This window comes from Vanellus vanellus (genome assembly GCF_965231255.1).
Source record: "Vanellus vanellus genome assembly, chromosome: 1".
Taxonomy (NCBI): domain Eukaryota; kingdom Metazoa; phylum Chordata; class Aves; order Charadriiformes; family Charadriidae; genus Vanellus; species Vanellus vanellus.
This window is the reverse complement of record NC_138905.1, coordinates 142,488,715-142,503,316: the sequence shown is the minus strand read 5'-3', so window position 1 is coordinate 142,503,316 and position 14,602 is coordinate 142,488,715.

The following is a 14,602-nucleotide window of genomic DNA, read 5'->3' as shown; positions in this document are numbered from 1 at the left end:
TGGGTTAAATTTGTTATGTCCAAGCTGCTGCCAAATCTTCAGCTAAGAACAGGAAGTTTATTGGCAATTTTCTGAAAGAGGAGGAATCCAATGATAAAATGTGAGCCATTTGTCTTCCCAGCCATTAAAGGAAATTCACTTTAAGGATGTTTCTGGAGTGGCTGCTGCTGCTGCTGCGCCCATTATAATTTATCAGTGTGTCTGCTGGTAGTATTATCATCAGTAGGGGCTCAGGTGGACTTCCATTAGCACTATCAAAGTCCTCATTGGCAAAATATTCCACTGACCTAGACAGGATCTATCAAAAGCTTTCAAAGCCTCATCTGCCATAGATGTTTTTTCTGCTAATTATTTTCAGCAAGTTTGTAAGATAATTCCTCAGGATGAGCTATCTAGGGAAAAGCAGCAACAACAAACATATTTACTAAATAAAACTGTGTCAGTCATCATCATGTTCATTTATTTATAGGTCATATCCTTCTCAGCTTTCATCTTCTTTTGTGTTTATCTCTGGGAGAGATTTTTTCTTGTCTATCTCCACTCAGGTCCTAACTTTGATAGGAGTCTTTGGACACCATCACAGCACACATTTAAAACTAATATGGCTCTATGTAATAAATGTAACTAAGCACACATATTTAACGGTATGTTGTGTTAGTTTTATGGATTTGCAGCTTTCTTTGACTTAAACCTGTGTTAAATTCATGCCAAGTAATGAAAATTGAAGCTTGTGTAGTTTCTTTGTTTTATATGTCTACACGTGTGTGACAGCCTGGGAAAGGGAGGGGGAAGGATGCATCTAAGAGTAGGCAGTCCAAAAAAATCTCCTAATTCTTTGTCAAACAGCAACACAGACAGTCTGCTCTACAGGACTGTAAAAAAGGATGCATTGTATTATCCTGTTAAAAAAGGTGACCTATGCAAAATCCCTAATGATAGGCTTAACTGGTCATTACCTGCCCTCCCTGACCTCATACTATTAATAAAATTTTAATATTAATTGATATCTTATTTTCATTAACAATTATATTTATTGCAGTTTCATCCCATGAGGCTTAGTACAATCACATAAAAAAGGCAGTGTCTACCCTGAAGCCCTTGTTACATGTACTTAATACAGTAGGCAACAGGTGGGTACAGCAGGCGGAAGGGGAGTTGCATAAGGTTACAGCAAACCCACTTCCAAAAAGTGGTAAGCAACCATCACAACCATCACCTACAAATTTATTTTTAACAAAAGAGTGATTTATGGCTCTCTCTTTTCCTTTCTCCCAACATATCATTGCGCCTTTTAGCACTTATTATTTCTTCGTATGGTTGTCAGTCATTCCATGCAGCTGGCAGGTGGAGTGAAAACAATCTGCAATGATCAAACACAGTTGCTGTCTCTCAGTACCCCTTGATCACTCACTGGACTCAAGAGAGCGAGGTGAAGGTGGTGGATTTCTGTCACTATTTGACATGACTCACAAAACACTTTACAACCCACCTCTAAAAGTGCACTCATCAAGACCAAAGGTGGAAAAAAAATGCAGTTTGCTTCTTTGCTTCAACTTAAGTCACTTAAGGTAGCAAGCTGAGAAAGAAATGCTGTATTCTGGCAAATGTCAACAGTGTGCATATAATTTTCCTACACATTTTGAATAATTGATGGTTCGATACTTTAAAAAGCCTTATCTCCTGCTTTTTTGGATGGCTATTTTTAAAGATGATAACTTACATAAATAATGTCTTAAACTTGATTCCCTGAAATGTAAAATAACAGCTAGCATTGACACTGTTGCTGCTGTGTCTCCACATGGGTTGACCTTCGCATTTTGGGAGATCATAGTGAATATGGTAATACTGTAGTGGCGCTCTATTTTAGCAATGAGCATTATCATCAAATAAATTGAGACAACTCCAAAGAAAGCCATGGCTTAGGTCTCAACGGACTACATTTTTACTCCTACTAAACCTGCAGAGTGGATTCAGCGTAGCTGGCTTTCTAGGTATCTGCAGGAGTAATAAATAAGTAAAAAAGCAAAACCAATCAAGTTGAAGCCCTAAGGTTACATGAAGTGAGGTGTGACTCGATAAGGTCACAGAAAATTGAAAAGAATGTGTGTTCACTTGCAAGTTTGGTTTGGAGGAAGCAAGTTTTCAAATAGCAGCCGATGTGCTTGACCAATACAAGAAGCTGTTTAGATCTGTTCAGGTATTTTCTAAGTATTCTGGCTTACAAGATCTGATTATTCAAGAAGTTATTACATACAACTGACTGTCCTGCTGCTCTCTGAGGTGCTGCCATACCATAGCAAGGTCAACAGAATGGGTAGCATGTCTGCTTCTCAGTTTTCAGATTTGCCACTTTTCTATTAACTGAGACTAACATTCATTATTATAAGTGGCAAATTTTGTTGTAACAACAAATTACAACAGTTTACCTTTATACATTGGGCTGTGAGTGAATGGGGCAAAAATCTCCCATTTATGGATCCCTTTGGACTTGACTTGATTAGCTGTGGGATCATTACGTTCTTATTGCAAACATGTTTTAAATCATTTGGCATCCAGGCTTTGCCCCTCACAAATACAACTTGCGTCAGCCTGGCAATGTAAAGGAATTGAATGATATCTTCAGGCAGGAGCATCTTGATGCAAGCAAATGTTGACTTTTTGCCAATTCCAGACATCGTGATGGTATGTCAGAGGTGAAAGGTGCTTGAGCAGGGGGCACTGAGTGATTCTTTCTGGCAGAGCAGCTCCTTGGGCATTTCTGTCTGTCAGTGCAGATGACATAAGCCCTAAGGCTGTGCTAGAGGCCAGCTGGATCCAGCTAGCACCCCAAATCCAATTTGTATGTTGAACATTGTGCATGGTATGGATGTGCCATGTGTGTCTCCTGTTTGTCTCTATTGAGTAATTTCAGCCATAGGCAACTTTTCTGTTCAAAACACAGACAAGATAACCAAAGATGATAACAGATTTGCCAGTTTGCCACAAGCTAACACATCTTCATGATTTTTTTTAATACCTTGTGCTTTCTAATCTCTCTAATCCCAGCTGAGAACTCAGATTTGTAAACAGTGATATAAAAATAATCTTATTTGGAATCTGTGTTACATTTGTCAGTAGATGACTAACCTAATAACACACAGTAAGCAATAGATGGGAATCAATTGACCTAAAAATATTTAGACTTCCAGGCAAAAAGTATATTATTTTGATAGGCTATACTTCTGAGTATGGAAAAAAAAGAAATCTGATGATATATCTTATGGTAAACATTTACTGCTAGCCAGTAAACAAGCTCCAGCCTATAGGAATTCTATGGATTATTTGCAAGTCTGAAGTATTGTAAAATACTTTATCTAATTTCATCTACTTTTCAGTATTTAACAATTATTTTATTGTGTTGTAATCAAATATTTATTAGAAAGTAGTTAATGGGAATCAATTAGCAAAGAATGAAGAATGTTACAGTATCAAATTACCTTAAATAAAATAATGCAGGATTATTTGTTAAACCAATATTTTGGGGAAAATCTTGGCCCTATTAAAGCCAGTACCAAAGACGAGTTAGTGTAAAGGAGGCTGGGATTTCACCTAGCACTGAAAAGTGGAGGAAAAAAAAAAAAGGAAATATTTTATAGGATTACTATTTCTTTTTTTTTTTCCTCACATAGGCCACACATTGACACATTGGATTGAAAACCCACTACTGTTTTTCATGATAACTGCATCTGTACTGAATAATCAAGCCTGAGATCATATTTTCTTTGCATGGTTTTTGCCTAATGAAAAGAATCCCTATCCTAAAAACTCTATGAACTAACAAGCTAATGCAAAGAGTAGTGTAAAGATTCCCATTGACTTTACCACACATTAAATTGTTCCCTAAGTATGACTGGAATGTTTGATCATTTAACGGTGCATGCTTTGGAGGGCCTGCGAATATATATAGAGAAAGAGGTCTTTCTTTCTCCCAAGTCATGAATAATTATAACACTTCAAATATTGTCACTTGTTCTTTTGTTGTGACTGTCAAAAAATATAATAGTTCTTTACAGAAAAAAAAAAAAGGGAGAGTATACAAATGACTATCTGTAACACACTATCGTTCATTCTGGGTATAATAAATGATTTTCCACCAGGCATATTTTCATGCCTTTTAAAAAAACCCCTTTTATTATGGGAATCACTATATTTATAAAAATTAAAAGGAATAATGATCAACTAATATACATAATAGGGATTTGGTGATACTGAAACTAAATATGTCCCCAGATCCATAGGTCTTTACTCTGGGATGCTCACCTAATCAGTCTAAGGTAATTCTATAATTATTACTCATGTAAAGCAAGTTTAGTCTTTTAGTTTTCAGTTGTACTCTTTTCCTTTCTGAAAAGTTTCCAAAACCTCAGATAAAGTATTAACAAAGGAAAACAAACAGTAGCATTGTCAGATCCATTTGGTAGGTCTCGGCTGTGACTAATGATTGTCACAAATTGAATATAAAAAGTCATAAAGTACCTTCTTTCACAGACTTCTGCTGTAGAAACATACTTGCCTCCCCCTTTAATTTGGAGATTGGTGTCTGTTAATTGGCCATCATACTTAAAATTGAGGAAATTGTAGAGAAATTTTCATGACTTTTACTAGTATTCAACATATATTTATGATACTGCAGGCTTTCATTGCCAAAATATACCCATGGGAGATTTTGTGATGTCCTTCTCTAAATGCTCCTGGGGTTCAGATGTAACCAATGAACATATTTCACCATCTAATCTTAGTCTTGAAGAAAATACAAATGACCTTTTTAGATGAGCAGATATTGAGAATTTCAATCTGTGTAGTACTCCTGGCATTCCAGATGAAAGCACAGTGCATGTCACTAAAACACTGAGATAAAATACAATTCCAGTTATTTGGCCTGCTCATCATCAGAGTTGTACTATATTTATTCATAAAATTAAAATGTTGTCCTGTTTCTGTGTGATCATCCAGGATCATATATAGATATACAATTGTGTGTGTGTAGAAACATTTCCACTACATTAAAAGTAAAATCCTCTGAAATATTTACATTTCTAATCATAACACTTAAAAGCTTTCAGAAGTTGTTTGACAAATATATGTTTTTCACTGATGAAAGAATCTAATTTATTGTAATACTTCCCCATTACACAGAGTGTACAGGACAATGTTAATGTTTAGAATGTGCAGAAATTAAAAGCAAACAGTTTCCATTCTCTCTCTTTTACCGTTGTATCAGAAGATAAAACTTTTCAGTTTGCCAAATGGAGGAGAGAATCAGTAGCATGTTTGTGATTCCTAATTCAGAAATACCAACCTAAAGTTGCCAGCAACCTCCTGTCAGTGAATCCTGAATCCTCCACACTGACACATCAGCTAAAGTACGTGGAAACATCTTTGTGAAGTCAAGGTCATGCCTCTGAAATAAATACTAAGTTTGTGAGTCATCGCGTTATTTGATAATAGAACATATTCTTTGTTTCTCCATGTACATTATAAGCTAGCTCTTTAGAGCAGAGGCTTCTCTCTTATTCACATTTGTTCAGCACAGGCTGGCCTGATATTGCCCAGCCCTCAAAGTAATGAACAGAATAGGAAAATATTATTTGTGACAAGATTGAACCTAGTTATACTACATTATCACAAGGAACCCTCTGATCAACAATGCGGTCCTTAACACACTAGGTTAAGAACAAGCAGATTCTGCCTGTAAAGGTGTTCTATTAGTGAAAAGATCTAACATTTCAGTAACATTAAGGTAGGAAATTCAAATGAAAATAATATTTTAAAGTTTGTCTTTGTGACATATGTCCTATAATTAAAGACAATTCTATATACATGTTACAGATATGCAAGAGTGTGTGTACACAAACGCACAATCACACCAAATTTTGGTTTAGTTTTTGAATGTAAGATAAACAAATTTTGGTTTAGTTTTTGAATGTAAGAATCAGTTCTTACAGAGTTGTGTCTGTGTCACTTAATTTGATTACCCAGTGTTCGAGGGAAAGAAATGGCTGCAGAAAATCAACCAGAGAAAAAAAAAAAAAAAATGCTTGTTGTCTGAGACGAGAGAGGGTCTAGGAGATGGACTAATAATTTCACTCTGAAAAGTGGGTATATGTTAGCCATTGATCACTTAAGTTTACATATTTTGGACAAAAAAAAAAGAGTAGCTATAGCAAGGACAATATTTTTCTTTCAGTTTTTAAATAAATTTTTTTTAATATTAATTTTGCACATGATGTCTATTGATTTTCATTCTGAAATTATATTTTATATCTAGTAAGGAATTTCAGGGAGTCCAAAGTGTGCCATCCAGTTGTACAATACAGCTTTTTTTCTTAAGGGCATGACACCTGGATGTGTTTGAGTAAGGGGGAAGAGTAATCTGTTTTCAGAAACTTTAAGAAGTTCAGAAACTGACTTCAGAAATATTTTAAATATGTTATAGACTCCTATACAACATGGAATGTATCCAAATAAGTATCTCCTCATGCCTTATTCTGTCCCAACAACAGTTTGCAACTGGTGGTCCAATCTAGGTGGAAAGAGCTGGTGCAGGATGCATTGTTAACACAACATATAATCCTCTCTTAATTTAGCAGAATCGGAGTTGTGTTTACAGCAGCAGCTGTTAAAATCTTGAAATTAGTTTCTGAAACTTCCCTTCAGTAACATTTCCATGATGCTACACTAATGGATTCATATGCTAGAAACAGAAATTAGAAAACACCACAAAAAAATATAACTGAACACATTGCTAAAGTCTCTAAAAACCTTTAAAAAAGATCACATTTCCATATTTTTTTTTACATTGCATGATATTTATTGCAGAAGAAGCATCAGTCAGACATGATCTCATTCCAAAAAGATTCTCTGCAAACTCAGAACAAAGTGTAAGAATGAAAAGTGTAGCAAAGAGAGTTAGGCACAAGAATGGTGGTTCTTAGGCGGTGTCCCTTCTTTGATCATCATAGAGAACTACATCCCAAATCTCACCATTGCACTGAGTGGAAGCCCAAATGGACCCATGAGCTTAAATTCCACATGCTGCTGGGTATAAAATTGTATTTCATGTGAAAAAATGGCACTAGAATTTGTCTGGAATTTAAGAGAGCAGGTCAGAGAAGACAGCGAGACAAACTTTGTTGTCTGTAGCACAAAACCCCACGGTCACATAAAACACTTGGACAAGTCCCTATTCTTACACAGGTAAAGTCCAATACCTAAAGCCAATATTGAAGTTAGTACAGGTGTATCTATTATACATGTGGAAAAGCTTTGAACCCTTGCAGGCAAAGTTTCACTTTAAGCATGAACTTTTCCCAAGTTAGTTCTACTACAATATTTGAAAAGTGTAACCAAAATCATGTCATACTATTGGGTTTTGACACAAGGAAACTGTCTTTTTTCTCTTTTTTATTACTTCAGGCATTTATTAAATAAGCTATTGCTTTTGAACTAACAGAGATTCTTCTGATGGAGTTACTATTAAAATATCCTCTGTATATATTAAGTCTTTTACTGCTGCTAGAATGCTGCTAGAATTGACACTGCAGGTCTTAATAAGTCTTAATAACATAGTAAATATTCTTGGTCATACAGGAAGACTGAGGGATATCAGTACAAGACTGCTTTTTTTATACACTATATATTTCATCAATACAGTTGCAAGAGCACATAACACCCTGCATGTGTTTTCTGCTAAATTATAAGTGAATACATAAATATGGTAGCTGAATACAGTAAATAATCAACAAAATAAAGAACAAAAAGCTGCATACAAGTAAGGGTTGAGTTATAGAAGTGTGTGCTAATAATCAATAATTACTGCCATTTTGAAACTCCATGGGAGGACAAAGGGCATATTACAGTTTGAAGAACAAGTAAAAAATGGCTCAAAGGAGGTCTCCACTTCTTTTAAAGGTTTGCTTGTCTTCAGTATTAGAAGACTATAATTAACTGTGGACAGATATAATTTTCCTTAAGGAGAGGAGACTGAAAAAGTGAAGTGCAAAGTGAAAAGAAAGACCAGCACAAGATATGAATGCAAGGCAAGACATACTAACCACATATGTATGAACACAAAACCATTTTGAGCCATGATGCAGCATTCGTTTAAAAAACAGAATCAGTTTTCAGTTTAAAGCTTGGGATTTTCTTTCAGTTGAAGACCTTCAGAAGAAGTTTTTAGTTAAAAAACAAACAAACAAACAAACCAAAACAAAAATAAAACCTGTAAGCCTTTACTGAATTTTTGTTTGAACGCTTTTCACAGTTTCTTTAAAAACAAAATTCAAATTAGAATCTTTGATAAGTTTAAGTCACAAGCATATGTGGTACATTATAGGTAGGAGAAAGAAAGAAATTTCCTTTAATACTTTTTGTAATACCTAAGTCAGATTTTTGACTTAGAACAGTAGGACTGGTGCTGGGCATATCGACAGGAAGCAACCATATATAAAAACAGAGGAAATGCCTTACTGGGTCAGCCCAATAGTTCCTGTGGCCAAACATGTCCCTGGCAGTAGCAATAGGAGACCCTGTTCAGACACATGAGCTTGGTCACATTCCATGTTTTGTTTCTTTTGGACTCACCCAACGTCTGTACTTCTTATAGTAGACAAGCTGGACAGGACACCCCAGACTGGTCTTTTCAGTGTCCATTTATTGATCTGTTGCACTCAAATTTGTCTAGCCCCTTTATGACCCTACTGATAACATCTACCACCACAGTGCTGATAAAATAAAATGCGTGCTTGATTATAGTGAGAAAATGCATAACAGAAAAGTCTGTTTTAAATCCATGCCATTACAGAAATCTCAGTCTTGGGAATATACAACATATGTAAATCATTTGGTGGTGTTACAAATTAAACCTTACCTACAGCTCTCCCGCAGATTATAGGATCAGTTATTCCTTCTCCATAATTTTACTTCCTTGAGATCTGAATATTCACCCCCTACAATGCAGGAGGTTTAATGCAGTCAAACTTTGTGAAATGCTTTGGGACGTTAAGGAAGAAGAAGCCACACAAGTAAAAAGTATTATTTCCTGTGATCTCCTGTTTGACCAACACTACCCCTTTACTTTGGAAACAGGCTAGTGAGTGTGTTCAAGTTAATTAACAAACTGAGAGTTTAATGTAACAAGGCGAGAAAGAACAAATGAAAAAATGGAGCTCGGACCTCCATTTTTGGTTTAAGATTTGCTCTACAGAAACAGAGTAGAGATTGAGATTAAAATTGCAACACAGCAGTGAAGCTATTATTAAAGCCATTTGTTGTTAGATGATGGAGAAAGGGGAATGAAATAGAGTGTTGCTAATAGGGACGTATTCAGCAAATTTGTGACCTTTTTGTTAGCAAAATGCAAAGCTCTTTCACATAGAGCATCAGTATAGAGCTAGCACTGTTTTCAGTGTATGTTGACTGAACTGTGGAGATTCAGAATGTACACCTAAAGGAAAAAATCCTCATATTCACAAAGCAGCATGGATTAGAGGAAAGAGGCAGGATAAATCACTAATTTCCTACCTGGGCAAAGCTCCTGTTTGTCTCAGTGGTATTGCTGCTCAGATAATTGTTGCTTGCAGAGATTTTCATCTGATTAACAAGGTATGGAAATATACACCAGAACAAGGCAGATACAGCGTCATCCAGTTTCCGATTTCAACACTGAAAACCAGGTTAGATAAGAGTTTCTGTCACTCCGTATTATGCTTCTATATTTTCGTATTATTACAGGTGTAAACGGCAACAGCTTCAGGAGAGTTTCTTTAAATGCAAAAAGTTTTCCTCCTCTGCCAATATTTGAGTAATGCCTCGGTAACCAATTAAGACCAAATGACTTCACTTCAGTCAGACAGTAAGTGAGTTAACCTGAACCCATGGTCAAGTTCACATATCCCATCTTAGACAGCAGTCAGTTTCTGTATTCCACGAATACTCATGGTTGTCACAAGCTGTCTGCATCCAGTTTCTAAAGGAAATTGGTGTGCAGACTGGCTCACTCCATATTTAACGCTAGCTTCAGCAGTAATTAAAAATTAGGAGAGATCTTCAGGAAATTAATTAATTATGCATGCAAAATACACCAACTAAATTTGGACGCACAATTAGATGACTAATCGTAGCTTGAAAAGGTTGAGAATTGCAGTTGCACACTTATAAGGATGCTGGTGACCTATCCTATCCCGGATGCCTGTACTTTCCTGTTTAGAAGCTTCCTAATTTATTTGCTATTAAGGTCTGTTAGTCAGATATTTGACACACCTGTAACAGAAGAAAATGCCTGACAAACTGTTTACACAGGCAATACTAGTAAGTGTCAACATCAAGAGTCCAGAAACTTCATATTCAAATTTCTTTGGTCACTAATAGGAATATCCTTATCCCCAATTTTGCAGAGTTTCAATGCAAGTCTCTCCAGAGACTTGCATTTGCAACAAATCAGTGTTATTAAAAAATGAACCTCCATTTGGGCTGGCATCGGGGGTAGTATTTGTCAGCCCAGATTTGCATATGAAGCTCTAGGGGGAATAATAAATTACATCTATCCTGAAACTGCTATCCCACTTCAAAACCAATGTTATTTAAAGGCAAATATCAACAAATTTGGGAATAAATTGTTACTTCCAATGCTACATGTTCTACTATATTTCCCAGTATGACATCACAACAGGTTGATCTCTAGTCATGTGACAACTTTAATAAGTTACTGCCTAACCATCTGACTAAATCACCCCAGATTAATTCCAGTTTTATCTTTTCAGGGATCACTTTGTCTTCTGATGGAAGTTCCCAGTACAGTTCAATTTGGTTCACAGCAAAACTTCAGTTTTACAATGTAATCAATTCACTTAGAGGCTTTTGAAACATTTTGTTTTGTTTTCCTTTGTTTTATTTTGTTCAATACGCTCGTATCCAGAACATACAGTCACGATGGAACTGTTGCATCTCACACTGTTTAAGTGCAAGCATGAAGCATACAACAGCTGCCATCAGCTGTTAAAGGGTTTTCATTCAGCAGATTAAAAGTACAGAACGGAGTCAGGTCACAGAGCAAGTGAGTGATAAGAGTGGATGACTAGCACTCACTTCTCCCAGTGTGTACGTCAGCTCCCACTGTTTTTCTCTGGAAGCAATAGCTCTTTTCTATATCTGACTACAAAAAAGATTTAGTGCATGATTATAAAAAAAGAAAAGAAAAAAAAAAACAAAACAAACAACCCAAAAAACCCCAACCAAACAGAGGAACAGACTAGCTTTCTGCTTTTTTCTAGTACTTTTTATTTCATTTCTTCTGGAATCACCTGACATAACACCTGAGGTAAGAGAAATACAGCCCTGAAGGCAGACCATGTAGCTATTCCGAGTGCAATAAGTCATCAAAATATGACAAACAACATCATATCTCACTCAAATGCTAAAAACTTTGGGGCAGAAAAATGAAATTTTTTAGATTCACCATTTAGACATTAATATCTGTAGAAAATATTTCCCATGAGAAATATCACAGTGGTGTGGTCAGATTTGCCATTTTTTTTGGCCTTTAAATCCCATCAAAAGGGAGAAATATAAAGAATATAGGCCAAATTCCCATGCTGTAATTTACAATGAGTTATATTTTACTCTGGAAGTAGTCTTTAGTAATCATATTCTCTTGAATGAAACAATTTGGAAATAATATATCAGTCAAGTCAGTCGGAACCTTTCCCTCTTTTTAGGGAACAAAGTTATCAAGAGCAGAAAATTCCTTGGAGATGTCCCTCCAACTCATGTCCTATCTGAAATCTGAGAAGTTAAACTGTATCTTCTCCACCAAGATAATTTCATGACCCTCCCAAGTGTGTAGGACAATAGAAAGTAGAAGTAAATTGAACAGGAACATGAAGCTGATATTTGAAGTTATTACAGAGAGGCTATCCTGAATCCAAATACAGAGGATACATTATGATACCTCAGACTGGATGGTGCCTCCCTTGGTAAGTATTCCTTGGTAAGTATACCTATTTCTCTCATACTACTAAACATATCAAATAATAGCAAATGCTGTCCAACTCATCTTCCATCTGGAAACTCAGCACGGTGACTATAGTCACAAGATCGTGTTAATCAAAGCCATTTTTATACCTTATATGAATCACACTTGTATTGTGATGACCTGCAAATATGACAGAAGGCCCAAATCTGTCTCATTTACATGGTGTGGTATGCTGCTTTCCAAGTATTTCTATCTAATACAGTTCTATAAAATAAGGCAGATAAAGATATATTTCTGATGCTTTCTTTAAGGACTTTCCATACACTGGAAAATGTATTTTCATATATTTTTAGTAACCGAAAAATGTTTTGAACAACTTCGACTTTATTATTCAGTCTGCTATAATCACTTTGGTTTTACTAGGAACCATGACAATAGCATCCTGAGTTATGTCTGCAGAAAGTAGACCTCAGTATTTCCTTCTCCTGTATTATATGTGACTGGAGAGTTCTAGTCTACACAGTCTTGGCAATGCTATGTAAGCACTGGTTTAAGCTGCAGAAAAGGAGTTTCACCAGTGAGTGACGAATAAGCTCATAGAATCATAGAATTGTCTAGGTTGGAAGGCACCTTGAGGATCACTGAGTCCAACTATCAACCTAACACTGCCAAAACCACCACTAAACCATGTCCTTAAGCACCATGTCTACCCATCTTTTAAATACCTCATCTTGAACTCTTCTGAGGTGTACGTTTTTTTAATGTACTTGTACACCTCAGATACATTACTAGCAAAAGAGAAAGCTTATACTTCTGACAAGGTTACAGAACAAAGTAGTGTCAGAGACGCAGTAAAAACTACTTCTAATAGGTATTAGAGTGCTTTAAGTGTTTTGTTACACTTTCCGTCTTCAGAAAAGCGTATTTTATAATCCTGGCTCAAAAACTTAACATCTGTCTTGTGTAATTATCATTAAAGACCACTACTGCGAACATATTTATCATCTTATTGAGAGAGAATATTCAGGACATGAATGATGAAAGGAATAGGATATCAGGTAACACCTAAAAATGTTGTGGTTGTATAACAGAGATAAAAGACAAATATTAGCATAATGTGTACTTAAAAATGCCATTTCAAAGCCCTTGGGTTTTCTTAGGTGGTTCTAAACAAGAATATGTCCAAACTTTTTTCCTGGAATACATGAACAATCTATACCGTGTCTTAATGTTGTAAATAAAATCTTTGTGCACCACTATCAGTACCACCACTGGCTGTCCCTGATATGTTATTCTCTGTAAATTAAGTTGTTGTTACAGCATGCTATCCAATAATAAGTGAACAACAGTGCTAGACAGCCCCAGTGCAGCCCAGAAGCCATTATCTTAGCAGTGCACATATAGCTAGCTTCTTCATATGTGTTAGCTTATATATTCATCTATATCCTTTTCAGTGTTTAAAACAGTTTAAATTTTGGTGAGTAGAAGGTATAAAACATTTGAAGAGAAGAAAAAAAAAAAAGAAAAAAGAAAAAAAATAGATAAAACTAAAAAAGCAAGGTACCAGGTGGCAGCCTTGTTGTTGCATTTATCTTATAAGTAATGTGTCAATTTTTTCCATAACAAGCACATCCTGTATTGTGTGTGTCCACTCACTCATTGATAGAATTTCTGTGCTTTTCCAATTTCTCAGAATGACACTTTTCAAGGCCATGATCATGGCTGAGAGCAGAGGTCACCACACTGCCTCCTGGTCAGCAATTTCAGACATAGCAAAATAAAAGATGTGTCAATTTGTGTTTGGTTTTTTTGGGAAGCGGGGGTTTCTTTTTTATTTGTTGTAGTCTAAGTGACAGACTTTCTGGATGAAGCCATTCACCACTGATTCTTCCTCCTTTCAAACAGTGTGTGATACAATTATATTTAGATTTTTGATGTTACCTTTATATGCTCAACAGTTTCTTTTGCATGTTTAGTTCTAAAAGCATGATGACACACATAACACACTGTTTTAATTTGTTATGCGCAACATTAAGAAAGAAGATACTCCTTTCTGTTACACATTACCTAGGATTGTGTAATGAATCTTTGAAATACAGTTGAAGAAAGAAAAGAAAAAAAAATGTTCAGTTTTGCTTCTCTGCTCTTATCAGTAGCAGTTAAGAGACAAATCACAATATAAACATCAGTTATGTCCATTTTCCATACATAAATAACAGAAGTTAAGTCTGATATGCATTCTTTTTTCTTTCCCCATTACTTCTAGGTTTAAAGCACTTCGTCTTTGCTACATAACCTCTAGTTAACAAAATGAACTAACTCTGTCTCCCAGTTGAGACCATCAGTTTCCTCATCTAAACAGACAAAAAGCAGTATTTTACAGAGTCTCTGCTATTTCATTTCATAGTCCAGAGATGATAATAAACATCTGGAAAAGTACATTCTTATGACTAAAATGCTGTTTAAATCCAGACCTTTCCTACAACCCAGTGCTAGACCCTTAAAGTTGTTTATAGTGACAATGGATGCTCTGAGATTTGCAAAGTACTTTGTTTTACTTTAGAGTCGTGTTTCCTATTCACCAACTGTTAA